This window comes from Phyllostomus discolor, chromosome 2 (genome assembly GCF_004126475.2).
Source record: "Phyllostomus discolor isolate MPI-MPIP mPhyDis1 chromosome 2, mPhyDis1.pri.v3, whole genome shotgun sequence".
Classification (NCBI taxonomy): domain Eukaryota; kingdom Metazoa; phylum Chordata; class Mammalia; order Chiroptera; family Phyllostomidae; genus Phyllostomus; species Phyllostomus discolor.
The window spans coordinates 138,441,708-138,467,218 of record NC_040904.2 but is presented as its reverse complement, the minus strand read 5'-3'; the positions used below and the strand labels follow the sequence as shown (position 1 = coordinate 138,467,218).

Sequence of the window (25,511 nt, the reverse complement as noted above, 5' to 3'; positions counted from 1 at the left end):
AAATGTTCGGACTAATTTATTGTGGGACAGCACAAGTAGACCTGTGAAAATATTAGTATAATAGGTGCTGGAGTCGTCTTAATAGATGTAGCCAAATTTAGATTTACACTGGAAAGGATTTGTGTGTATTGAAGAGATTATACAAGTGAGTAAAATCAAGGTAAAACTATTTAAAATACAGATAGATAATTGAAAACAGAATTATTCATTAAAATGAATATTTGTAGCTTTCTGAAAGTTATTAGCCTCTTTTTAACTTAAATAGGCTTTGAGAAATTTTAAGTCTTATTTGAGATTGTTTAATAAGGATCTGGATAAATTTTAATTGGATATAGAAACCCCTAATATAAATTAAATCAAATTTTCATTAAAGTTCCATATACCTCAGAAATTATTAACTAAATTACTTAAAATAACATGAACTTTTTTGAAATGTTTCATGAAAAGAGCTGAATGATATAATTAGTATACATGTATCCTTTAAAAAAATTCCTCAAATTTTAATTATTCTTGTTTTAAAGTTATTTTATTTATATAATAAAATAAATTATTACAATAAAATGACTTTTATTTATATATTGCTTTGTAGTTTTAAAAGCTCTTATATTTATAATTTTATTTAATATTTAAAATCAAAAGATAAGGAAGGAATTATTGACTTTGGCTTGTATCTATGGAAACTGAAAGATCAAATAAATTACATAATCATCAAGGATATGCACTCTCTTGTCATTCAATTTAAAAAAAAATTATTGATTGAGTTGAGAGAAAGAGAGAAGATGGAGAGAGAGAAAGAGACACATTGATTTGTTATTCCACTTGTTGATGCACTCACTGGCTGATTTTTGTATGTGCCCTGACCCGGTCGAACCCACAAGCTGGGCATAATATCGGGACAGTGCTCTAACCAACTAAGCTACTGGGCCAGGGCTCATTTAATTTTTCTTTTTTTTTAAAATTGCTCAGATACTTATTGATCACCCTCTTCATGACAGGAAGTTCTCTATAAGTACTGGAGGCAAAACAGGTCTTTTAAAGACCTAGGTCTTTTAAATTTTTAGCCTACTGTTCTTTCCTGCTGCTATTTGTTGCAGCTCAAATGCAGTTCACAATAGTAATTTAGGTAATCAGTTGTCCAGATATTATAACATGCCTTTTTACTAAGCAGAGTTTTAAATTTGTTTTAGTTTCTTTTATAATAGATGTGTTTTCTTTTCTGTTAATGTTCTTGTGTATAGATTTTCTATAATCAATTTTCTCAAATGTAAATTTGTATAAGGCAAAAGTTTTTTCCATTGCTATATTAGTTATATTTTTAAAAACTCATATAATCTCTCTCTTCACTTGGTATTAGCCAACACTTTCAAGATTTCTTACTCCCTCTAATTCATTATTCACTAAATTACTTTGATGAAAGTGATAGATATCTCAACTGACTTTTTACCCTCAGAGAAAACGAGAGCACCCGATGCCGTGTGCAGATGCTGTTTTATTGAGTTATACACTTGAAACCTATATGGTTTTTTGAACCAATTTCACTCCAATAAATCCAGTTTAAAGGTAAATAAATAATTATATGACTAAATCATTAAAAAAATGAATTATATTATTTATCTCGCCACCAGTATTTAGAAATAGTAAACGGAAGCATCCATGGTAAGAAATAAAGGATATTATAGCCAGTCACCAATAATGTCCATTGGCATAAGGAAGAAAATTCCAAATTCAGTTCAATGAATTTTTCTTGAGTGTTTACTCAGTATCATACATAGTAAGTGCTGCTTATGCAGATTTCTGTCAAATGTTAGATTTTGATTTTCTTTAAAATATAGTGGGTAAGATTTTAATTTGCTCTACATGTCAAAAGAAAGGGCACCATGTTTATGAGTTTCACATTACAGGCTGTTTTTGTTTTAAACACCATAGAAATTAATGATAATTTAAACTAAATACAGAATTGTTACAAAACAAAATATATTTTACATAAAATTGGGTCTATAATCTTTAGGGCATAGGAAATTTTATATTTTCCACAAAGATTTTTAAACATAAATCAACCATTTTCATTCACTTTATGTGGGAAATAGTTTTTGAGCATATAGTGTATATTAGGTTCTTCTAGACAGGGTAGTGTAGACCAGTCTGCCCCCATTGATAGTATATTCTAAATAATTAGGTCTTAGTCAATTTCTTTTATATTTATACTTAACAAGAATGGTATTAATTTGGTTGTGTACCATACATATTTCTAAAGCTAATATAATGCATAAATTAGAAAAAATTAAGACAGATATGAAGTTTCATTTATAGTAACCTAAAGTCATTTAGGGCAGATATAAAGTAAAATTAGAACAGATGTGAAGTTTCATTTATATTAATATAAAGGAAAAAATTAGGACAGATGGGAAGTTTTACTTACATTAATATAAAGTAATTTATATTAAATTACTTTGGAAATCCAAAATATAACTATTTAAATTATAATGGTAAGAGCTTATGTACATTTTTCTGAGTGAGGGAACATTTATAGCATGAAAAATATTTAGTAATCAATTATTTTTACAGATAAATTACTAAGTGCATTTTGTTGTGTATTATTTGAAGTTTTCTGTAGCATGCTCTACTTCCTAAGATATTTTAACATATCTCAAACTTTAGGAGAATGTTAGGACCTTATTTTTCTTTTCTTTAGTAGCTACTACATCTCACTGGCTAGGACATACTAGAGGAAAATCAGTTATCGTAGTTGTCTTAGACTAGCTCTCATTGAATGTTTTCAGCTGCTTTTCTCTATAGTGATTATATGGAGAACATTGGTTCATAAGTCCTTAAGTTTCTTAGGAATTAAAAGAAAATAGGAGGCAAGGGATTACCTTAAAATAATGGCCATACTAGAAATCTGCATGTCGCACAACTTGTCCATTGAATGGAAAATGTCAGCAGACTTAATGCTTTTGAGTAGAAGACGTATTTAATGGCATCATGTCAATTTAAAATGTAGGTAGAAGTAAAATCGAGTGGAGTTTTATTGACTTAATCTGTTGGACGTTTTCTGTATCATGTGTAGTTAACCATGATGTGACATACATATAGGCATATTGAGGAATATGAAATAGGAAAAAGATACTAGGAACAGTTTATTGAGGATCTTATGTGCCATGCCAAAATTGTATTGTTGGTAAATAATAGGAATTCATGAGTGATTTTTGAGCAGAGACATTCCATGCCTTACAAATACAGTCTTGATGTAATATTTTGGGAGGGTTAGAAAGGAAACATATAGTTAACACTTGGATGGGAAATTAGGGGCTATTTCAAATTAAGAGGTAATGGTCTATGGCCATACCACCCTGAACGTGCCTGATCTAGTCAAATTAAGGGGTATTGAGAGTCAGAATTACCAGTTATTAATGGAAGGAACACAAAGAAAACAGATACAAAAGACATGGCCTTGCTTGAATTATTTCTTTGGAACCAAACGAATATTGGAGTAAGCAAGAAGTGGTGACTTGAATTGAAGATACTACTAATAGAAATCATGACATGTGGTTGAGGAACTATTTTTTTTTAAGAAGATGAGGGGCAATTAACTTTTAAAAATGTTAAGAATGAAGTACCGCTGTAAATTCAGATGGAAATATCTAATAGGCAATTTCAGAATAAATGATATGGAGAAAAAAATAGAGGTAGTAGATGTAAAGGACTAGGTGTAAAACATGGTGCCTGAGGTTGTGAAAGGGGAAGGGGACATTGCTGGTGGTGCTTCTAAGCTTGGAGCTGACTAGTGGGATTTCCTAAAAGCGGTATGTGACAGATATCAGCTTGGCTGTCTTTGTAAAAACTCTATCCAAGGAACACGAAATAGAGGACTCACGGGCACAGACAGTGTGGGGGATGGACTGTGGGAGTGGGAGGGTCAGGGTAGGGCAAAACAGTGGAGGAAAAGGTGGGACAACTCTAACAATAATAAAAAAATGCTATGTAATTTCAATATAAGCCCTTTCTTCATGTAGTTGAAACCAAGGGTCCTTATGGTTTTGATTAAATTTAGTTTTAAATCCTAGCTCTAGAAATCATCTCTATTTGTACAGGGGTTGTTTGTATGGGAATTATTATAATATTTAATGAATAATATAAGAATATACTCTGTTTCATGTACTCACAACTGAAAACCCACTTTTGCCCCACCCTGTATATAACCCTCAGAGACCTAGCCTTACACCCCCCCCCCACCCCAACGCCCCAACGTAATCAGCACCCCGTGCCTGACTAATGGTCACAAGGTCTGGACCTCTGGCAGGCTAATAACAACACCTTGATCCAACTTATGTTTCAGTTCCTGAGCCCTAAGGTGGAATGACCCCCTGGCTACTTTCCCATGAAACTAGAGGTGCAGATGTCAGAACTGTCCTGAAGACCTAAAGAAATGATGTATCATGATGTATCATTTACCTCCGACCACTCAGCTTCCTAGCTTCTAGCATGACCCCAAATCCTTCACCCACCCGTGCCTTGTGATTTTGCCCTACATAATCTGTAACCTGCACACCATCAGGGAGTTCGGGCTTTTGAGCGTTAGCTTCCTGATCTCCTGGGTGGCTCTATTCGTCAATAAAAAAAGCCAATATATCTCCACTGCAACTCTCGGTGTTGAGTGTTTGGTTCTGCTAGCACTGGGTAGACCAACTCTATCTGTTCTGTAACACGTTTGCTGGTTTTTTTTATGCTTTATTCCATGAGCTGGTCAACCTCAAACACTTCATTACTAAATCCAGATCCTAATTCTGTTATCTTTGTCAGAATTTCAGATTTTACTTTAAATTTGACACCCAGATCCTTGCTTGAATTTCATTCCTTTCATCACTTGGCTTAAATTTTTCATGGTCACTTCTCTGAACTTTTTCCTTTTGTAATCTGTAAATTCTACTGTCTTTTCTGATTGCGTCTTCTGAATGTTTCTTATCTAGTTAACATCTTGTGGCCCACAGTCCTATCTGTGCTTCAGCCTCAGTTGGCTTTAGTGAACTGATTTCATTGAGGTTGTTGTAAAGCACTGTAGCTTATCTGTATTGCACAATGTACTTGATTTATATTATTTGGTAGTGATTTTTTTAGGCATTTCTGTGTGGTCCTCAGAGTCTTAGAAACCCATGGCCTAACATGTCTCTGTGACAATCAATCATATTTGTGTTGATTAGTGACAAGAGTATTTAAAATGATTTCATCATTATCTTTTAAATACCATGCTTTAAATTTTACAGATTTTAAAGAAACAAGTAACAATTCCCTTGGGGCTTCATCTGACCTTACATTTAACATTTGAGGGAAAGTGTAGCTCCTCTGACATTTAGGGTCAGGAACTGAACTCTCTATTATCCTTGCATTTTAAGGGATCGTAACTGTCAGTCCCATTGTGAGAAATTTCTATGTCAAGCTTTATTGATGTTGGCCACTGTTCTGCTGAAGATAAATACATTTTTGCTTACTCTGTCGTTGGAAGGAGCAGGACTGGAAATTTGTTGGCTAAAACATTTAATTAACTGCACAGTGAAGGTGTGACCCAGCATATTTAAAGAGCCTGACATGCTTCAGATTGGCAGGCTGAATCAGCTTGAAAGATAATACTGCGCATTCCAGGAGAGACCAGTGGGCTTCGTGAACTTCCATTATACTCATTGATTCTTTAGGATGAAGGTTGGAGTGGGAGTGGTTTGGTTTGAGAAAGTGTCTTTTTCCCTCTGCTTCCTAAGGACATGAGCTCTGTACCTCTCCCCTCTCCAAGCAGATTGTCTTCATCTTTGCATTTCTGTTAAGTAAGCGATATACTTGGTATAACAGGTATGTCTAAGTAATTGTATAGAAGTACATGAATGGGCATATTGTGTTTCATAGGAAACTTGCCCATTTAAAAGTTTTTTGTTGAGTTGAATGTGCTACCTATTCTTTTTCTAATTTTTCATTTTAGGAATGAATACTTAATTTTCTCATTTAGAGAACATTTTGCTTGCTATAAAATTTATAAACCTTAGACATTAGGGAAACCGAAATCATGTCAAAATGACCAAACATAGCAGTAACTAAATTTCTTTTAGTGAAAATAAGTTGCACTTGTTGAAGACTTAATTTAAAATTGAAAGGCATTCATTTGATGCACATATGCAGTGCCACTTACTTTATTCGCATCACCCTTAGATCAGTATATACTCATTAAATTCCTTTGTGGGATTTTTAAGAGACTACCAGATAGTCTCTTTTTGAGACTATCCAAAAAAGTCATGATTAGCTGGTGCCCTGGTGATGGCTTTAATATGTCCTGCCTGGCCTCTGAGACCTAGTGTGGGTCTGTAATAAGATATAGTGTGTGTCTCCAATACAATTGGCTTCTGTTTTCTTCCTGCGTGTGCATGTGCGTGTGTATGTGCGTGTGTATGTGTGGCGGGGTGGGGAGTGGCTCAGTTTTCTCAGGACCACCAAAATCTGCTGTTTTAAATTCAAAAAGCATTGGGCTGAGGTTAAGGTTGTCAAAAATAATTAAAGAATACAATTTATGTGATACAGGCAAACTTGAACCGATCTTGAAGTGGATAGGTTCCTTTTGCAGAACAGGAAAATGGGGGCAGAGTTGTCTCTGCCTTTTGGGGACTGGCTGACTGGAAATACTGTGCTTCTGGTCAAGTGGAGCATTTACAGACATATACAAGTAATCTAAGTTTCGTTTTGCTGAAGTGGTACTCGGCAGGAGCAGCTCCATCTTGGGCTTAGAAATTTATTTCAAAAAGGTCAAAGCACTTTTTTTGTCCTATAGTTATCTCTAAAATTGAAAGGGCAGGCTTACATGTCAGTAAATTTCTAATTACTGGAAATGTTTAGTAGAGATTAGAAAAATTGGAGAAGATTCTAATTGGAATTTTCTCTTAGAAGAAAGATTGCATGAGATGTGTCCAGGTAAGTAAAACTTTCTTCTGTTTATTCAGTCTACCCTCTATAAACAGTTTAGGTTGAAATATATACTACATGGTATATACATAGAAATAAACTTTAGAAGAACCAAGAATTTTTCTTATCTAGAAGTCTTTTTTTTCTGCAGAAGTCTGTTTTGTACATTTTATCTGGTATCTAAAAAGTTTTCTACTTCCCCTGAAATTTTTTGTGTGTATTTTACTGTTTTAATATTCTTTCAGAAATTGAGTCTGTAGTTCAGTTCTGTATAATGCCATTTGGACAATATCATGTAATGATTCTTGAAAGTGAGTCTCTGTAAATTGAATGACAAAAGGTCATTTGTGCTGTTAAAATGTATTGCCTTTGGCAAAGGAAAAAAGAAACTGTGTGTGTGTATGTGTCGTTATTTACTACCAGTAACTTGCTTGACTCAAATTCTTTACCCTTATTCATTAGGTCATTTGTGTCTTTAGTCATTAAACTTTGTGTCATCCCTCAGTGCAATGAGTGCACACAGTGAGACCATAAGAGAAGAAACTGCCTCTTCAGTTACTCCATCATATGGACTTTTCTACTTCCAAATGAACTCCAGTTGATGAGTCGACCCTGATAACGGTTAGCTGTTTAAACTCCACATCAGTTGTCATTTGCCTCTCTACAATAGGGCAGATAGAAATTACAGTCTGAAGTTTTCTATTATCACAAAGGTCAGCCTACACATCCAGGAAGCACTGGAGTGTGTTACCTGAGCCTGCCAGAGAGAAAATGCAGAGAGAGGCAAAAGGCAGCTGTCTGGAGTTTAAAAAGTCATCAGGGTCGACTCATCAACTGGAGTTCATTTGGAAGTAGGGAAGTCCATATGATGGAATAACTGAAGTGCCAGTTTTTTCCTCCTCTTCCTCCTCCGCCTCCTCCTCCTTTCTCTCTTCTCCTCCTCCTCCTCTTTCTTCTTCTTCTTCTTTCTTCTTCTTCTTTTTACTGGCAGGTTCAAACTTGGTGGCATATAACAGTCACTCCTGGATATGTAAGTTGACCTTTGTGATAATGGAAAATTTTAGGGCTCTAATTTATGTCTTCTCTGTCTTTTGTAGCATTTTCTATATTGTATCAGGCAGCACATTTTTGTTACACCTTAAGGAACAAATGAGCTGGAGCTGTGATTTTTAAGGTGGGAGTCAGGTTGCCTGTTTCCCCCCCCTGTGCCTCACTGTTCAGTGCTTCTAGCTCATTTTTTTCTTCTTGAAAATATATTAACATTTTGTAGACATGGGATCTTATGGGCTTCTCAGACCTATGTTTTATTTTTTTTACTTTATTCTAGCAATTGCTATAGAACTGATAACTGGCTGTTTTTAAAATTATTATTTTAAGTAAATCAGTGAAAAAATAGAATTACAAATACTTTCAGATGATGTCTCTGAAAAAATAATTTCTTTTGATCTTGCTTAAGTCATGGTCTTTTCTTCTTAATCTAAGTGTTCATTAGTAAGCCTTTGCAAAATTAAAACTGTTTCTTACTTATTGTCGGTCTAAAAACATGACGGATGGCTTCACTTTAATTCTTCCAATTCTTCTCAAACAAACATATGATAGAATTTTGCCTAAAACTCTTCCAGTGCACTCAGCCGCATGCTATAGACCATGGTCTAATTCAAGGTTAAATTCAGGTTACTCTTGGCCATTGGCAACAGTGACTATGGATGTAGGATGGAAGTATTTGTGTTTATTTTATGTGTAAATGTGCTAAGAGAAGGTGTTCTCTGGTTTGACTGTCAACATTTTAGGGCTCTGTGAATCCCTCTAACTTCAGTATGGTAGTGCTCACTAATAGTCGCCTAATGAATACTCTGTAATGTTAAATAGAGCTCTAGAGTTTTTCACCATCATTGTTTTTTCTCTCATGGTCAGCCTAAATAGCATTTTATGATCATATGGAACTTGTCCTGAAAAGAGATGAATATGCAAATGAATAATTTGATGGGTAAATTTGAAAGACTTTATCTCAGATCTGAAACAGGTGTAGTAGATAAGCTTTCTTACCACTATCATGCACTTTTATTATTATTGATTGCATTGTGTAAAGATAAACTTACCATATTCACAGTAGGCACAAAGTTAAGATTTAACTTTTTTTCTAAATATCACCAAAGAATTAGTCTAATGGACACTCTAGTGTTTAAGTAGTGTTTCAGTTTTTAAGGTTTACCCTTAAAAACTGCTAGGATTACAGCACTTGTAATATTGCTTAGAGATGGTCATCTAGCCCTTGTTTGAATGCTTCTTTTTTTTTTCTTTTTTTAAAGTTTTTTTTTTTTAAGATTTTACTTATTTATTTTTAGAGAGGGAAGGGAGGGAGATAGAGAGAGAGAGAGAAACATCATTGTGCGGTTGCTGGCGGTTATGGCCTGCAACCCAGGCATGTACCCTGGCTGGGAATCGAACCTGCAACACTTTGGTTTGAAGCCCGTGCTCAATCCACTGAGCTACGCCAGCCAGGTCTTGAATGCTTCTTTTTAATGGAAAGCTACTACTTTAGGGCACAATTTCTTGAACAACTCTATTAGAAATTTTTATTTTTTAAAGGTTATGAGTTTTTTTTTAATCCTCACCCAAGGATACATTTATTGATTTTGAGAGAGAGAGAGAGAAAGAGAGAGAGCAAAACATTAACTATTTGCCTCCCATACACACCCTGACTGGGGGTGGAACCCACAGCCTTTTGGTGTATGGGATGACCCTCTAACTGACTGAGCCACCCAGCCAGGGCTACAACATTTCTATTTTAATCAAAATCTCATTTTCTTCCTTATCTCACATGGTAGTGATTTCTCTTATATTAATATTAATTTCTCTGTAATTTGGTGGCTCTTTCATCAGACTCAACATCTTTCATTTTATGAACATTCAGATTACATGGTTCCCAGACCCTTTATTCTAATCTCTAGTTTCTCATGGTTCCTTCTGAAGTGGGGTATCCAGAGCTAGACACCGCTAATGACTTCATTTAAATTTCTAAGCCAACCATATATTTTTGTCAACTCACCTTATGTTTGTATTAATTTTTTGCATCCAGATCATAATATTGATTCTTAGTAACCTTAAGAATAATTGAAACACCCAGGTTTTATGCTGTTAAACTAAAACTAGAGCTCCCTCATTGGTACAGCTGACTTGTACGTCATCTGAATTCTAGGTTTTTATATTCAGTACATTAAATATATATTTTTTTATTTTGGCCTTTTTTTTCTAGTCTGTTGAAAATATTTTGAATCTTGACACAGCAGATGGGAGAGTGATTGCCTCCTTAAAATTTATGCCTCACCCTAGTTTTGGCCCTACTTTCCTCCTTCCTTTACAATTTTCCCCTGTAACTAAATGATTCATGGCTCCAAGTTGAAAATATTGTTTTAATTCAATGAATTCATGGTGACAGTGACTTGATAATAGCTCCCTTTTAAATATGTTCTCCTAATTCTCTTTTAGTGTCATGAGAAAGGTGTTAGTTTCATTTATAGGTGAGGAAAATCAGGCTTAGAATGACTAAGTAACTCCATTTATCTGTTCATTTATTCAATAATATTTTAATTCAACAAATCATTTATTGCATACCAGCTATGTTATAGGAACATGGAAGTGTTAAAGAAAGATCCATGTGCCCTCTGCCTTGTGCTTCTTCAAGCTACTGTAAAATTTGCATCAAAAGTACTCCTACAGCCCTGGCTGGCATAGCTCAGTGGATGGAGCACAGGCTGGGAACCAAAGTGTCCCAGGCTCGATTCCCAGCCAGGGTACATGCCTGGGTTGCAGGCCATAACCCCCAGCAACCACACATTGATGTTTCTCTCTCTCTCTCCCCCTCTCTCCCTCTCTCTCTCTCTCTCTCTCTCTCTTTCTCTCTCTCTCCCTTCCCTCTCTAAAAATAATAAATAAATAAATAAATAAAATCTTTAAAAAAAAAAGAAAAGAAAAGCAAACTTGCCCTTAAGACATCTTCAAGACCTTTAAAAAAAAAAGTACTCCTACACCATGGAATATTATTTGGTGCTAAAAAATAATGCTATCTAGCTGTGAAAAGATGCATAGGAACCTTAAATGCACATTACTGAGTGAAAGGGGCCAACCTGACAAAGCTACATACTATATGGTTCCCAGAGTATGACATTGTGGAAAAGGCTGAACTGCGGAGGCAGTAAAAAAGCCAGTGGTTTCCAGATGTTAAGGAAGAGGGAGGGATGAACAGGCACAGCACAAAAAAGTTGCAGGGCAGTGAGACTATTCTCTATACTATAATGGTAAGTATGTGTCCCTTTATGTTTATCAAAATCCATAGGATGTACAATACTGGGAGTGAACTCTAATGTACATTGTGGAATTTGTTTATAACGACGTGTCAGCATAGGATCATTGATTATAATCAATGTAGCTGGTGGTGGAGTTTGTGTGTGTGTACAGTGGGCATATGAGAACTCTGTACTTTCTGCTTAATTTTGTTATGAACCTGAAACTGGTCTAGAATATAAGTTGTATTTTTTAAAAGATTTTATTTATTTTTAGAGAGAGAGAGGAAGGGAGGGAAAGAGAGGGAGAGAAACAGCAATGTGTGGTTGCCTCTTGTGCGCCTCCTACTGGGGACCTGACCCCACAACCCAATCATGTTCCCTGATTGGGAATTGAACTTGTGACTCTTTGGTTCATAGGCTGGCACTCATTCCACTGAGTCATACCAGCCAGGACCAAAACCAAAAAAATTGTATTTTTAAAAGTATGCTTATACAGCCTGTGTTTTTCCTTTATTTGAGAAGAGGATCTACAAATATCATGAGGACTTTCTGAAATACCAAACTAAAATTCAAAGCCCCCTAAGATGGTATTCGCTAGTATACAAGTCTAACTTGATCAGCGTGCGATAACAAGTAAAATGTTTCTGGGGGATTTTGTGGCAAACGTGATTTCTAATGAACATCTTCTTCAAATTCCTAGCAGCAAATGAAGAATTTGACAGTGTTACTAAATATAGGTGATCGTTTTCTAAAATAGTTTTATAACAATGCTTGTGACTATCATTAAGTGGCATAATTATTCCATCCTTAGTACCGGCGAGCACATTGCATGATGTGGCATTCTCCATCTTCCACGTGAAGGTCTAGCCGTGACCAAGCAAACAGTTCTTGGGTCCTTGCTAAGCCTGGGACGGATCCACAGTGCTGGGGTCAGGTGTGGAAGAAAGTGCTAGAAAGAGGCAAAAGAGAACAATGGAGGATCATCTAAAAAGGCTTTTTGAAACAACGTTAAAGCCTAGAACATTTCCAACTTTACATCTTAAATTAATTTGTGGTGGTTCCTCTTTTATTCTTGTTCTTGGGAAATGCATTACTAACTTAATTTATTAATTCCATAAATTAATTCACTTATTAAATTAATATTTTATTTTATGAAACATTTCATTTAATAAGTTGGAAAATCTTTCAAAAATATATTTCATATTTAATTGAATCTTGTTGAGTTTAATTTATCCTTTCATGTGATCATCATTTTGATCATTAAATATTGTTTTTTGCCAAAATATACAGACATATTCAGGAGCTTGTTATATGTATAGGAAACATCCCCCCTATACAAATGGCCCCAAATTGTTAGTTTTATTTCATTACTGTAAGAACATATCTTTATTTTTTCTTCATAATTGCACTGCCTGGCGTTGCTTCCTGCTGTTCATGTGAGTACCACACCAGGCTCCCACATTTCCTGGTTGTTAAATTCAATTTGATATGGATGAGAAATAAAAGTATTTAGCTTGTTAATATTTCTAAGTGTGAGTGGACAATTAGTACTGATTTACCTTGACTCTAAAGAGTATAGGTAAAAATCTACTGTTGGAGAATATACAATTATTTTAGGATTTGGACCTTTTGGCTGTATTTCCACAGGAAAATCCCAGGGAGCCCCACTCATGAGAAAAGGGATGGGTAGATTTTTTTTTGCCTTTAAATTCTAGTGCTGAGTATCTTCTTGTACTGAAGGAGATGAGTAGATATTTCTTATCCTGATTCTCTGTTCTGGTCTGGAACCTCTTTTTGTATTTGCCTTGTCCCTCTCCTCTGTTTCTCTGTTTCTCCCTATTTATTTTCCTTCCTTCCCACCCTCCCCCCACCCCCACAAAGAGAGAATGAGAGAGAGAGAGAATGAGTAGTATTTATTGAAAAAAATCCGCATATAAGTGGACCAGTGCAGTTCAAATTCTTGTTGTTCGAGGGTCAACTGTAATGTGGAAGTACTAAGTCCTGGTTTAGGTTCTGCTTGTTATTCCATCTCTTAAACAATAGGTATTCTGTCTGGATTTTATAATTGATATTATGGAGACTTGGTCTTTGAAAAGAGAATACATAATAATCTATGCAGCAGGATGAGTGTATTTTTAGAATCCAGAGCCTTCTCATGGCTGATGAGGTTTGGTGGCCAGATTAGGTCAGAGTTTGGCCTGAATACACTAATAAAAGTAAACTATTAATTATAATGATTTGGTGCAGGATTGCTCTGTAACTCACCTATCAAATTAGAGTGTCTAGGGGTGTCCAACCCGCAACTCATGGGCCACATGCAGCCCAGGATGGCTATGAATGTGGCCCAGCACGAAATCATAAATTTACTTAAAACCTTATTTTTGCTCATCTGTTTTCATTAGTGTTTCTGCATTTAATGTGTGGTCTAAGACAGATCTTCTTTCAGTGTGGCCCAGAGATGCCAGAAGGTTGGCATGTCTGGAGCACATAGCAGGCACTCAATAAAATGTGTTGAATGAATACAAATGAGGTACCAGGTAGGTGTTTGAATGAAAATTAACTTATCTCACATATATCAGTGTATGTAGAAAAGGACTAATGTCAGTATTTTGTATAAAGAAAAGATATAGGATGGGCTATAAAAAATTAGTACGAATTTCATGCCTGTGATAAATTAGTAAAATCAAATAGGCTGGGAAATTGCTATTCAATAGGATATTAGAAATCAGTGCCATAGATTCTATGATTTGTGATCATTGAAATTTACATTTGAATTTCAAGCTTTCTAGTTATTAGTGAGATTATTTTCAGCCAATTTATTAAAATACATATATAAGTACTTTAGAAACCACTGTGTATGTTTCATTATGATTTAGTTCTTCCCTTGGGAGAGGAGGTAGGAAACTAAAAAGACTCTCTTAAATTGATTCAAAGTTGACACCTGAAGTATATTTATTTGAAATATTTTGAACTGTTAGTAACAATAGAAACAGAAGATATTATATGGGACAAAAACAATTGGAAATGTGAGATGGGTGTCTTCTTCCCTTATTTTTCTCCTGAACCCAAAGGGAAGGGCAGGTGGGACTCAGAGATTCCGTCAGCCTGGGAGTAGAGGGTAAGTCAAAGTACAGAACCAAGACATGGGACCATGCTGCTATTTTTATAAATTCAGTTTTTCAGTTGAAGAAATTGTTTTCATTTCATCACTGGTAGTTTCTCCTGTCATTGGTGTTTCCTTTTTTGCTTTTCGTGAATTTTATAGATAATTGCCTCCTTTTCTAATTTCTTCTTTTTCAGATAGTCTGTGTCTTATCTTCCAACCTTGTAGGATGAAAAAAAACCCTATTACGTATTTAAACAACATCAACAACAATGAATACTCCCAAATAGGTGTATGCATTTACATATGTTGTATAAACAAAATTATTGAAGTAATCAAATGAAATACTCTGTGGAAGCCTTAACTTTAAGAAATGAAATTTCTTCTACTAAGGCATTTTGTTTATTCTGTTTATGTGAGGTTTTGTTTTTTGTTGCCTTTCCTTATTATGTCATCATAATTTGTTCACTCTGTAATAGAAAACATAAATAAAAAGCCACAGGGTGCTAGAAATTAACTGTTTCTCCATTATCAGGAAGTGAGAGACATAAATTAATAATAAACTAATTGAAGTTTTTCCCACAGCCTCAGAAGACTTATTTCAAAGTGATGGTTGTAGTCAATTGAGGGGAAACAGCAGATGATCCTGGATTTGGATACCAAGTTGGCTTCCAATCTTCATTTTTTAAAAAAGAATGTTTAAATAAATGTGTTAATCTATCCTGAAATACAATTTAAAAATCTTTTCATAGGGTGAAGGAAATTGGTAAATGAGCACACACTTCACTGTGTTTTGAGCTTTGCTTACCATCCTGTATGTCCCATACACATCCTGTGTGTGCTTCCTTCTTATGAAGGCTTCAGATTAAAAGGGTAACTACGATAGAACATATATGTAGCACACTCATGTGTTTTCTGCTTTCATATATGAGAACCCTAGAATAACATGCTAATGTTCCTCCGAAAACAGCTTTACCACATAGGCGCTCTTCAGGTTTTTAAACTTTGTGCTACATTTGCATCTTTTTACCTCATGCCTCTGAAGATTTTTCTTATTCCCTGCTAAGTTTGAGAGTCCAAAGTATTATTTTAATGGTGTGCTTAAAAAAGATGTTTTAAATTTTGCGTTCCATTTCAAATTGTTTACTCACATAAAAGGGCTTGCAGAGATGGAGAGCCTCAATTATGTTCACATGTAATTATGCAGCATCATTTGCTTCAAATCGCTGTACGTCTTTGATGGTAGTAGGAAGTATTTCTTAATTACTGGATGGACTCATTTTTTTTCTCTGGTTGAGTGTACGTGGCCTTCCTGATGAGCTATTTGAATTTCTCTCTGATGTGGCTGTGTAACATGCGCTCTTGCTTAGTGGGGATTGGAATATCTCTTTGGTAATCAAACCTGTGGGAAGGTTTCAGGCCTAATTCCTGGTGCCCTGCCAATGTTTGTGAAGTACTAGTGTTTGCAATTTGGCCTCCTTACCTTTGAAAATTTGCTAATATGATCAATATATTTCATCTAATATTTATATTCATTTTAGAGCTAGTGGCTTTAGGGAGCTCTGATTCCCTTATTTTACTGATGCAAAGATTGGAGTGTAATAATATTAAATGACTTGCATAAATTAATTCTTAAAATAGCTGACATTATGACTCGAATCCAGTCCTCTGCAATTTTATTAAGTGGTGAAATTCTAGTACACCTTGGCCTACTAGTAGAAAGAAATGACCAAAAGGAATATTAGGAGTAAGATGTAAAATGTCAAAGACATTGAAATTTAGCTAATCATGGTATCTTAACTAAGTAGCCATAGTAAACTGGTTTTGTTTTGTGTAGGGTTAAAACCTGAAAGGTGCAATACTTCCTTCTTTCCTCTGTCATGTAAGGAGAACAGTAAGGGGGAGGCAAGTGACATTGAACCTGCCTCTAGTCAGGCACTTGAGAAAAAAGGGGTTCACAGAGGTTAAGGAAATGGCCATGTTTACTTAGTTATGGTAGCAAGGGACCAAGCTAGGACAGGTCTTATACTTGTTGGCATGCAAACCTTTTATTTTCTTCTCTGCATCAAATGATAACTGCCTTTAAATATAAGAGGGAAATGTCTCTGCAACTTCTGTGAAGTTTGAAGATGTGAGTAAATTTGAATGACTCAGGTTAAATTTTACCCAGTCATGTTATGGGAGAATACATCAGAGATCTAGAACTTTATGAGAAGGTAAAGAAGCTTCTTATGGGGCAGGGTCAACTAGTAACCATGTCTGTGTTAAATAAAATGTAAAGATGAACGTCTCAAATGCTTTCAATTTTGTAGGGCCCTGACATAATCTGGGGAGAAATACTCCTTTTAAAATAGGCGAGCATTTAGGCATTTACAATGAGTGATGAGCTTTGCTAGGTTGTTTTAGAGAAAAAAAAATCATAAAAGATTTCTATCTCCCTAATGTTTACATTTTTTAATTTTTTATTTTAATTGTTGTTCAAGTACAGTTTTCTGTCTTTTACTCCCATGCCAGCCCGCCCACCCAGCCCTCCCCAACCCCCTCCCATTTCTACCCTGCCCTAGTTTTCCTCCATGTGTCTTTTATACTTGTTCTTGTGAACCCTTCCCCTTTTTCTCTGAAATTCCCTCCCCTCTTCTTCCTGGTCACTGCTATCCTGTTCTCTATTTTATTTGGGGTCTACAGTTAGCGCCCATAAATCCCTTGGTTCATTGATGTAGCATCCAAACAATTGCTAAATTGGCTAACACAGCAGCATGATGATAGGTGTTTGAACTTGAGGGGAAAAAACCTAGATGGTCAAGAGACTGAAATTCACAAAGTTCTTGTTTTCAGGGGCAATGATGTAGGAAGTTATGTAATATAATTATTAAAATACATGTAGCATACTAACATTTATTGAAAAGCAGTAGTGTTCTTAGTAATCTTAAGGAAAAACAAAATTGGGAAATTAATTAGGCACGGTTATAGAACAAAATTATGACAGTGAGGACTTTGATGAATAAAGTGTTTAATGTGTATGGGTTGTGTTGTTTTGGCATTATTTTTCCAGGTGATATCCAGGTTGTCCATGTTAGGCAGTAGGTCCTAAACACTTTTAATTTCCTAAATGTACAGTGTTTTTTATCAACCTTCTTTAGTTTTTGTTTTGTTTGTTTACAGTTGAGGAACCAGAGACATAAATGCTTCAGAAAACTTTTCAGGGTCTTCACAAAAACCTACAACCAGAACCAAACTCACTTCCTGGTGTTTGACTTACTTTCATGGTAATTTCGTAGAAACATAAAATGCTCCAATTTGAAGGAGACTCACTGTCAGCTGCCCTGACCGCTTGTTTATAGATGAGAAAAGGCCTTTTCCTAACAGATTGTGAGTTAGCAAATCTGAGATTATCTGCTAAGGTTTTGTTTGTTTGAATTTTGTTACCAGAGTGGTTCTTTGTTTTCATATGAAAGAGGGTTCACACTATCCAAGTTTTTGGTTTCTGTGAAAATTTAAAAATATTTTACAAGTGAAGAGATCATTGACTTTAAGAAAAGAGGCATGAGAGTGGCACAGCTCGATGATAGAAATTAGTGCCATCAGCTAATTTTGGCAAATGTCATCCCTAAATGATCCATATTACTTAAAAAATGTATACATAGACAACTTAATACTGTTTTTATACCATTATTTTTGCTTTTTAAAATATCTTAAATATTAAGCATATCTCATGATTTCATATTTATAAACTTAAAACAGTGCCTGGCACATAAATAGCTTTAAATGAGCTATAAATAGCTTTGTGAAATAAGTAAGTAAATCTGGTGTTAACTAGATCCTGAGGACATTAAGAGCTCTGTGAAAGAAAGGATAGAAGTCTGATGTGACTGAAGTTTGGTAATAGGGGAGAACTGGCATCAGGTGTAGCTGAGAAGGTGAGCAGAAGCCATATAGTTCTGAACTTTGCAGATATTGTTAAAGGTTTTCTTTTTTTATAAATTACTTATTTATTTTTAGAGAGGGAAGGGAGGGAGGGGGAGAGAGAGAGAGAGAGAGAGAGAGAAACATCAATGTGTGGTTGCTGGGGGTCATGGCCTGCAACCCAGGTATGTACCCTGACTGGGAATCGAACCTGCGACACTTTGGTTCGCAGCCCGAGCTCAATCCACTGAGCTACGCCAGCCAGGGCAAAGGTTTTCTTTTTTGTCCCAAGAGCAATGACATGTACTTAAGAATATTGTAAAGAATGGATTTACAGACGAGGTCTGCAGATTTGCTGCAAAAGCAACCTGACTGCTTTTTAGCCCTTCTTTTCTCTTGGGGAGGGATCTGTCTTTTTGGTCTCCAAATGCTGAATGCAAGATTGGAAAGTTTGAAACAGCATTTTCACAAATGAAACTGCATTGTGTCAAATTGAATTGTACTTCGTTTTTATGATTGTACCTTTGTGTCTCTGCCCAACACAGTGGCCTTACAGTGCTGTTTTGCTCTAGTCTTCTCTTAGCCAACAGAAGTGCCTCTGCAACATAGGGGGACTAGCTGTGTCGAACCCCACTGATGCACGCTCTACCTTGCCCTTGAGTGTTGAGAACAGTTTATTGGTGATACTGGCACAAATTTACAAATAGCTAGGATTTATGTCAGCAGAACATCAGATAGCAGTGGTGCTTTTCTGAAAAAAGCATCATTGTTCTGGTAACCTTTCTTTCTTACTGTGCAATCCTACCATGCCCTAATAGCCTCCAAAGAGATGAACAGTGTGTCTTTAGTTTTAATTTTTTGTCTATTTAGTGTATGTAATTGGAAGAGTAAGCAGTAGCTTTTAGTTTTATGTGCTAACAAGTATATGTCAAGCAAAAAATAACTGGAAATGATCTAAATGCCCATCAGTACCCTTGGATGGTAGGATCTTCATTCATTGAAATATACTACAGTAGTTACAATGAAAATACTATAAGTATGGATAAATCTCAGAAACCTGTTGGGTAAAATGTAAGTTGCAGAAAGGCTAAGCTTATAATATATTTCAGTGAGTTTTATATGTACAAAAAACTATACCTTATCTTTTTCATGGAAAAATATGTTAGTTGTAGAAATATAAAAACACAGGTTGAAGAATCATACCAACCTCAAGATTGTAGTTAACTTCTGAAAGGGCAGGGGAGGAATAGAATAGAGATAGGTTGAAAAGTAGATCTTAATTATAATCTCTTATTTCTAAAAGAAAAGCATAATTGAAGTACTATACAATTGAGTATTTGTTAGTTCTGGATGATGAGTGATATGTGTGAAATATCAAATAAATAGATAAATAAGCATATTGTCCGTTGCTTTGACTTTGGTGGCAAATAACAGCTAATTAAAAGAAGCTTAAATTATAATAAGGTTATTTCTTGTTTATTTAGTATGAGATCTGCAGGTCAGGTGGTCTCAGAGTGACTTAACTGAAGTAGCAAGAACTTGTGGTTTGTTCATTCTTATATCAGCAGTCTGTCTCCTATTGTAAGGTGGCTGCACTCTATACATGACACTCTTACTGGAAGTCACCAAAGTGGGCCAGGGGAGGGATGAGGAGAGAGTTTCTGTCTTTTCAATGAGAAAATGTTTCTTGGAAAAGTCCTTTATGTCTCATTGACTGGAGCCTAGGCTAAAGTTACACATAGGACAGGGCCTGGCAGATTGTAGGTGCTTAATAAATATTTGTTGAATGGGTGGATCTTGATTCCACAAAGGGGAACAGGTTGTCACAGTTATTTTGTGGGGTTTGTCTTATAATTAATTGTGTGTGATCTTTATCTTCAGGCCAGTGTCTTCATTGATTATGTACTTTTATTGAAATGCTTAGAGATTATTGATCTCCATCTCTTAATTTTCCCCAGATGGGGAAATAGATACTCAAACAGGCTTGGCAGAACTGACACTGGACCTTCCAGTCTTCGATTTTTGTTCTTCTGCTCATTCATTCTTCCTCTCCCTCCCTCTCTTTCCCCTCCTCTCCCCGTAAGCTCAAAGACTGGAATATAATCAGCAAAGTCTATCTCCTAAAGGACTGTACTAAGAAATTTTGGTGAAGCTGAAAAATGTGTTAAGAAAAGTTTTTGAGATCTATAAAGGTTCTCTTTGCATTCCTTAGTATTGTTGTGTCATCACTTGACTAAATCGGACTCACAGCTCAGTAATGCTCTTATAATTGATAGGAGATGTCTATATAGAATATGTACCTGTGGAATACCCAGCCATTACTGTTTTGTGAACTAAGCTGAAAATCTGGGTGAAGTTCTCAGGCTGGACAGCCAGCTTAATTACCATTTTTTTTTGTTTGTTTGTTTTTCATGGAATCACACACACTTAGTGTCTTATTTTCTTATATCAGCCATGCAGCTGAACTCATTTAGCTGTGAAGTTAAAAAGAAGAAATTCTAAAATATAACTTTGCAAGCCTAATGGTTATGTAGCAGAATTTCCTCCTAAACTTGCATCATTATTCCCCCTTCCTTGCCATGACCATACTTTATGTACATTTTATTTGAGATACAATTGCTGTTTCTAATTATGTGTGCAATGCTTTTGTAAGTGGAACTTGTACTACAACTTTTCAGGCTGAATAAATAACATACTACTGTGAACTGGTTTATCACAAATCTTATCTTAGAGAGGCTTAAAGTACCTCTGTGATTTGTCTTGAGTGATAATTTGTCCCACGTTATTGGCCTGGAGAATATCTTCTATAATCCCAACAAACTTTTTCTGTTTTGTTTTGCAAAATAGTGGTGAAGTTTTTAAACCTCATTAATTTATAAGGCTTAGCAAAAAAAAAAAACACAAAAAAAAACTACTAAAGGCACAAGTTTTCACTACAAATAAATTGCATGCCAGTGGCAGCTGCTAATTCAAAGCAGCTTTTGAATCAGAGCAGAAAGTTTTTAAATTCTCTGAATTATAGCTTTAACTTAATTTGTCATCCAGAACACTAAAACAGCTTCTTCTTCTTATTATTGTTAAAAAACAAACAAACAAAAAACTTCTTTAAAGGGAGGAAAGAGGGACGGAGGACTGGGGCTGGTGGTGGGAGATGCTGTAGTTGCAGGTTTGCAGTCCCGGTTCCTTACTGGTCCCAGCCTGCATGAAAATGGAACTTAAAGTTTGGGCTGTGGTCAAGGAGGTATCCAAGAGATTTAATACTACCCAAGGTCTATGCTACATGGCTTCTTTCTAGCACAAAATTCAGTCTAATTGTAGTTAGACCTGGCTACTTTCTCTCGGTGGAGGATTTCATCCTCCCTAAGCTTTTCGGTCTTCCTTGTGTCAATAAACTTTATTCAGTAGAACATATACTGCTGCCAAATTTTCTAGAGTGTTTTTTACTAACAAAATTGTTTATTTTTTAAGGTAGCAAGATGGGAAGTGTCTCGTTTCACTGCAACATAATAAATTAATAAAACCAGCGGGACAATTATTTATCACCTTAAATAGGTGCTAAAGCCAGAATCCCTGTCTGAAGCTTTGTCAGGTGTTAGGAGCCTTGTTTCAATTTATGGCATGTATTTTCAAAATTAGCAATGAAGGCTACAAAGCAGGTCAACTAAAAGATGACTAAAAGCTTCTATGTTTTAAAATTTCAACAGTTTGGACTCTGAGAAGTCTTTGCTCTTTGTTAAGATTCTTTCTTAAAAAGGTTGTAGAAGAAAAGCAACTAGACACATCTATTTTTTTTCCTTAAAATTATTCTTTACTCATCCAGTTATTTTACTCTCACAATATGTGTGGTATATTGCCAAATAAGCCTGTAAGGAAAATGGAAATCCCAAGTGAATATGCCAAATAGACAGCTGTTAATCTGTTAGCTAATTGGAAAATTGACAAATTCAATAATGTAATCAGGTTTTTGAGTTCAACTTTAAGAAATGTTAATGGTGACCAGAGCTGTATCTTGACACTAAAGGCTGTTACCCATTATATAAATAATTGGCTTCCAAAACAACAGTCAACACAGCCAAGTAAGTAGGAAGCCTGGGGATGTTTTTCCACTGCCCTCTCTTAAACAAAACAAACAAACACAGCAACAGTACCAGAACTGTACCAAGATATAAATATGCACCACGTCTCCTAAAGGTGAGTCTCAAAGCTTAGAGATCTGGGGGAAAGTATCTAATTAAAAAATGTGTGCACTTTAGTAACTGAGAAATTACAGCAGTGTGTATAAAGTGTGGTCCATGTGCAAGTGATTTTAGGAGGTAGTTACATAAACATTTTATTTTAATATTTATATAAAGACTTCAAATTAAAAATATCATTAGCATGTCAGGTAGTCCATGGACATTATTGTTAAGAATAAAGCAAAACACAATGAAAATAAAAGTGAGGCAATTTAAAGGATGCTATTAAGTAAATTACTAGTATAATTATACATGAGTGTGGCAGAAATCATGGGGGTTCTAAATAAATGACTAATGCATTATGAGCATCTGTTTTAGAAGTGGTATCTTACAGAAATATAGAATCATTGAATCCCAAGATGTGGAGCGTCCTTGAAGTATGTCTGGTCTAGCCCTCATCTACTATTATCCTGTCAGAATCATGTCACCTCTCTTTTTGGACTTCCAGTAATAGACAGTCATGGACCCCTGATATATGGGACAACGCTCCCACCAATTGAGCTACCTGGCCAGGGCTTAATACCTATTCTTGAGATATGCTTTGGAAATATGTTGCCTACCTGCCATAACAGCAACTTTTATTCTAAATATGAGTTATACTTGAAGCTGGCTTGCCTTTAGGGTTAACCATCTACTGAGGTCTGCTGATGCAAAATAAATGCTAAGGCTGAAGTTTAGGAGATAAGGATGGGTTTAAAAATTAAATAGTTAAAGAAATATACAGTGGTGACTTCTTAGTAGAGTTAAAAAGTTTAATTTTCATCAGAGTTGAATTCTGGAAGTGGAAAAACTGTAAAGAATAGTCTGGTATTATTTTAATTGTCTGTTTTAGAAGTTATTTAAAGACCGTAAGGCTCTTTGGTCAATAGAACAGTCAATAAATGCCGAATGTTCCCTGGTGAAATCCCTTCCATTCCAGACAGCTTTCCAGTATGTGGCACTAATTTAGCCTCATTTAGACCTTTTAGTCAGTGCTGTTAGTTGCAAAAGAAATAGGTGGGCCAAAGTGAATCGAGTGAACCACTGCTGTGCTTCTTTATTGTGCATTAGTCTTCTTCTAGAATACTGCAAGTTTTTTTGTTTTGTTTGGGGAGGGTGGTAAATTGTAAGTGCAGTGGGGGCAAAGACCTTCCCACTGTGCAGATTTCATGACTGGAGGCACTGTGAAGATACAGAAGAACTGATCTTTCCTAATTCCGCTCTTTCCTCACTATGTGATCTTGGGTTTTTCTTCACTAAAAAGATGGGAAAAGCTTTTGTGACATCACAGGAGGCAAATATTAATAAATTGAAAACTAGACAATTCTATGCATACAGTAAGGGATGGTGGTTATCATATAAACTTCCCCTGTATTCTCACCTCCTGTAGCCACTGGGGAATCCAGATAGGATAACAGGATAAGACAGGCTGGTGCAACCAGCATTGCCTTTATTGTGGTAACAATATCAGTGTCGTGATGTCATCACTCCCATGACAACCGTGGTTTTCTTATTCTGATGTTGCATTAATCTCCTAATATCTTGTCTTGCCCTCAAAATTACTAATGCACCATAATCAGTGTAAAACCAATGTTGGTCCCGGAGTAGCTGTGTGTGAGCATAATGCAGATAATGAAACTCTTGTTTTCTTTGAAAGTTAGGCTTTTGGTTGAGTGCACGTCCTACCATGGTGATCATTCTCAGCATGTGGAGCCCATTAGGCAGTGTTGGAGCTGGATTCACAGTTTAATGTGCTAACACTGCATCTGTTTCTACCCTGATGATAACACCTGGATCAGTTTAGAACTTATGTAGAAGTTTAAGATGTGGTGTAGTTAATTTCTAAAACAACTGTTGATCTTTGTATGTGTGAACCCCATGGTCTTTCACATTCCAGATGAATTCGCTGCCATTTGAACATGCTAATACCTGTGTGCACTTTCAGAATGGGAAATAAAAAACATGTGTCTACTCTTCTAGGAGCTTTATTTTCACTTAAATTCTGAGGGGTGACAATGATAAGATTATTATTTTTCTTTCTTTTTGGGATGGATAGGGAGATGCCTTTATGTTGTAACCTTCATCAAATGTTCGTCTAAAATGAATAGTTGTTGTATGGAACAAAGAAATACAGCAGCGCCTTCCTGCTTTGTTAAAACCCATGCATACACACAGTCTAAGCCATTTATGATGCCATGAGTAAGTCATTGATTCCTCCTGGGAGCCCTGAAATGGACAGGCATTAAAATGAAAGAAAGGCGGTTCTGTTACCGAGACTGCATGCCTTATCTCTGTGGCTGGTGAAAAGCAGAGTGCCAGTTCACTGGAGCTTTGAAAAATGACTTTTTCCAGTGACCTACTTACCTTTTAAAGACAGCAGAGTTTAGAGTTCCTTTTTTAAGTGGTAAATGCCCTTGGAGAGTTGTAGTACAGTAATATTCCCATTAGAAAGATTGAACTCTCCAGGATGCCTTCAGAAAAGAAACTATTAGGAGACAAGACTGATGCAGCTTTTGGGGACGCCTGTTTTGTTATCCTCCCCAAGGCAACTTTTAATGTTAGTTTTTCAATGTGATAATCCATCTCTCTGAGTGGAGTGACCACGATAGAGTGCATGCCATTGCTTTTTTCACAAGGTGATCATGTTTCCGATTTTAACCTCTTCTAGATTGCATTCCAGGCATCACAAATTATTAGCCTAATTACTACCCGCATGCATACAGTGGCTTATATGGAGACTATAAAGAGGATATTTTTAAATGCTACATTGACTTTTTTCTATTAGCAAAGATATAGAAGGTGTAATATACAGTGTCATGCTTTTAAGACCTTGCTGTCTTTGAGAACATAATGCTGTGTGTGTGTGTGTGTAATTACAGATGCATGGCATAATTCTTTTCCTACTTTGTCCAAGAAAAAAATAGTCCTTGGATAGCTGAAAATATTAGTCTGCAAATCTAATTACAATTGTTTTGTTGGGATTGATGGTTTTCAGTCAAAAGGAAATATAAGCCCAGCTTCTTCGGTAGTATGCAACTGTTGTTCTTTCAAGGAAGCTGCTTCCCAGAA

At 35.8% G+C, this 25,511-nt stretch overlaps 1 protein-coding gene and 1 long non-coding RNA gene across 3 annotated transcripts in view; both read left to right on the top strand.

Moving 5' to 3' along the window:
* The window catches only part of TMTC2 (transmembrane O-mannosyltransferase targeting cadherins 2), a 399,848-nt gene that overhangs the window by 106,174 nt on the left and 268,163 nt on the right, over nucleotides 1-25,511 (top strand). The gene's annotated exons all lie outside the window — the stretch shown is intronic.
* On the top strand, nucleotides 16,997-19,160 carry LOC118498995. Its single transcript, XR_004901499.1, has 2 exons — nucleotides 16,997-18,288; nucleotides 18,501-19,160. It is a non-coding gene; the product is annotated as an uncharacterized LOC118498995 (long non-coding RNA).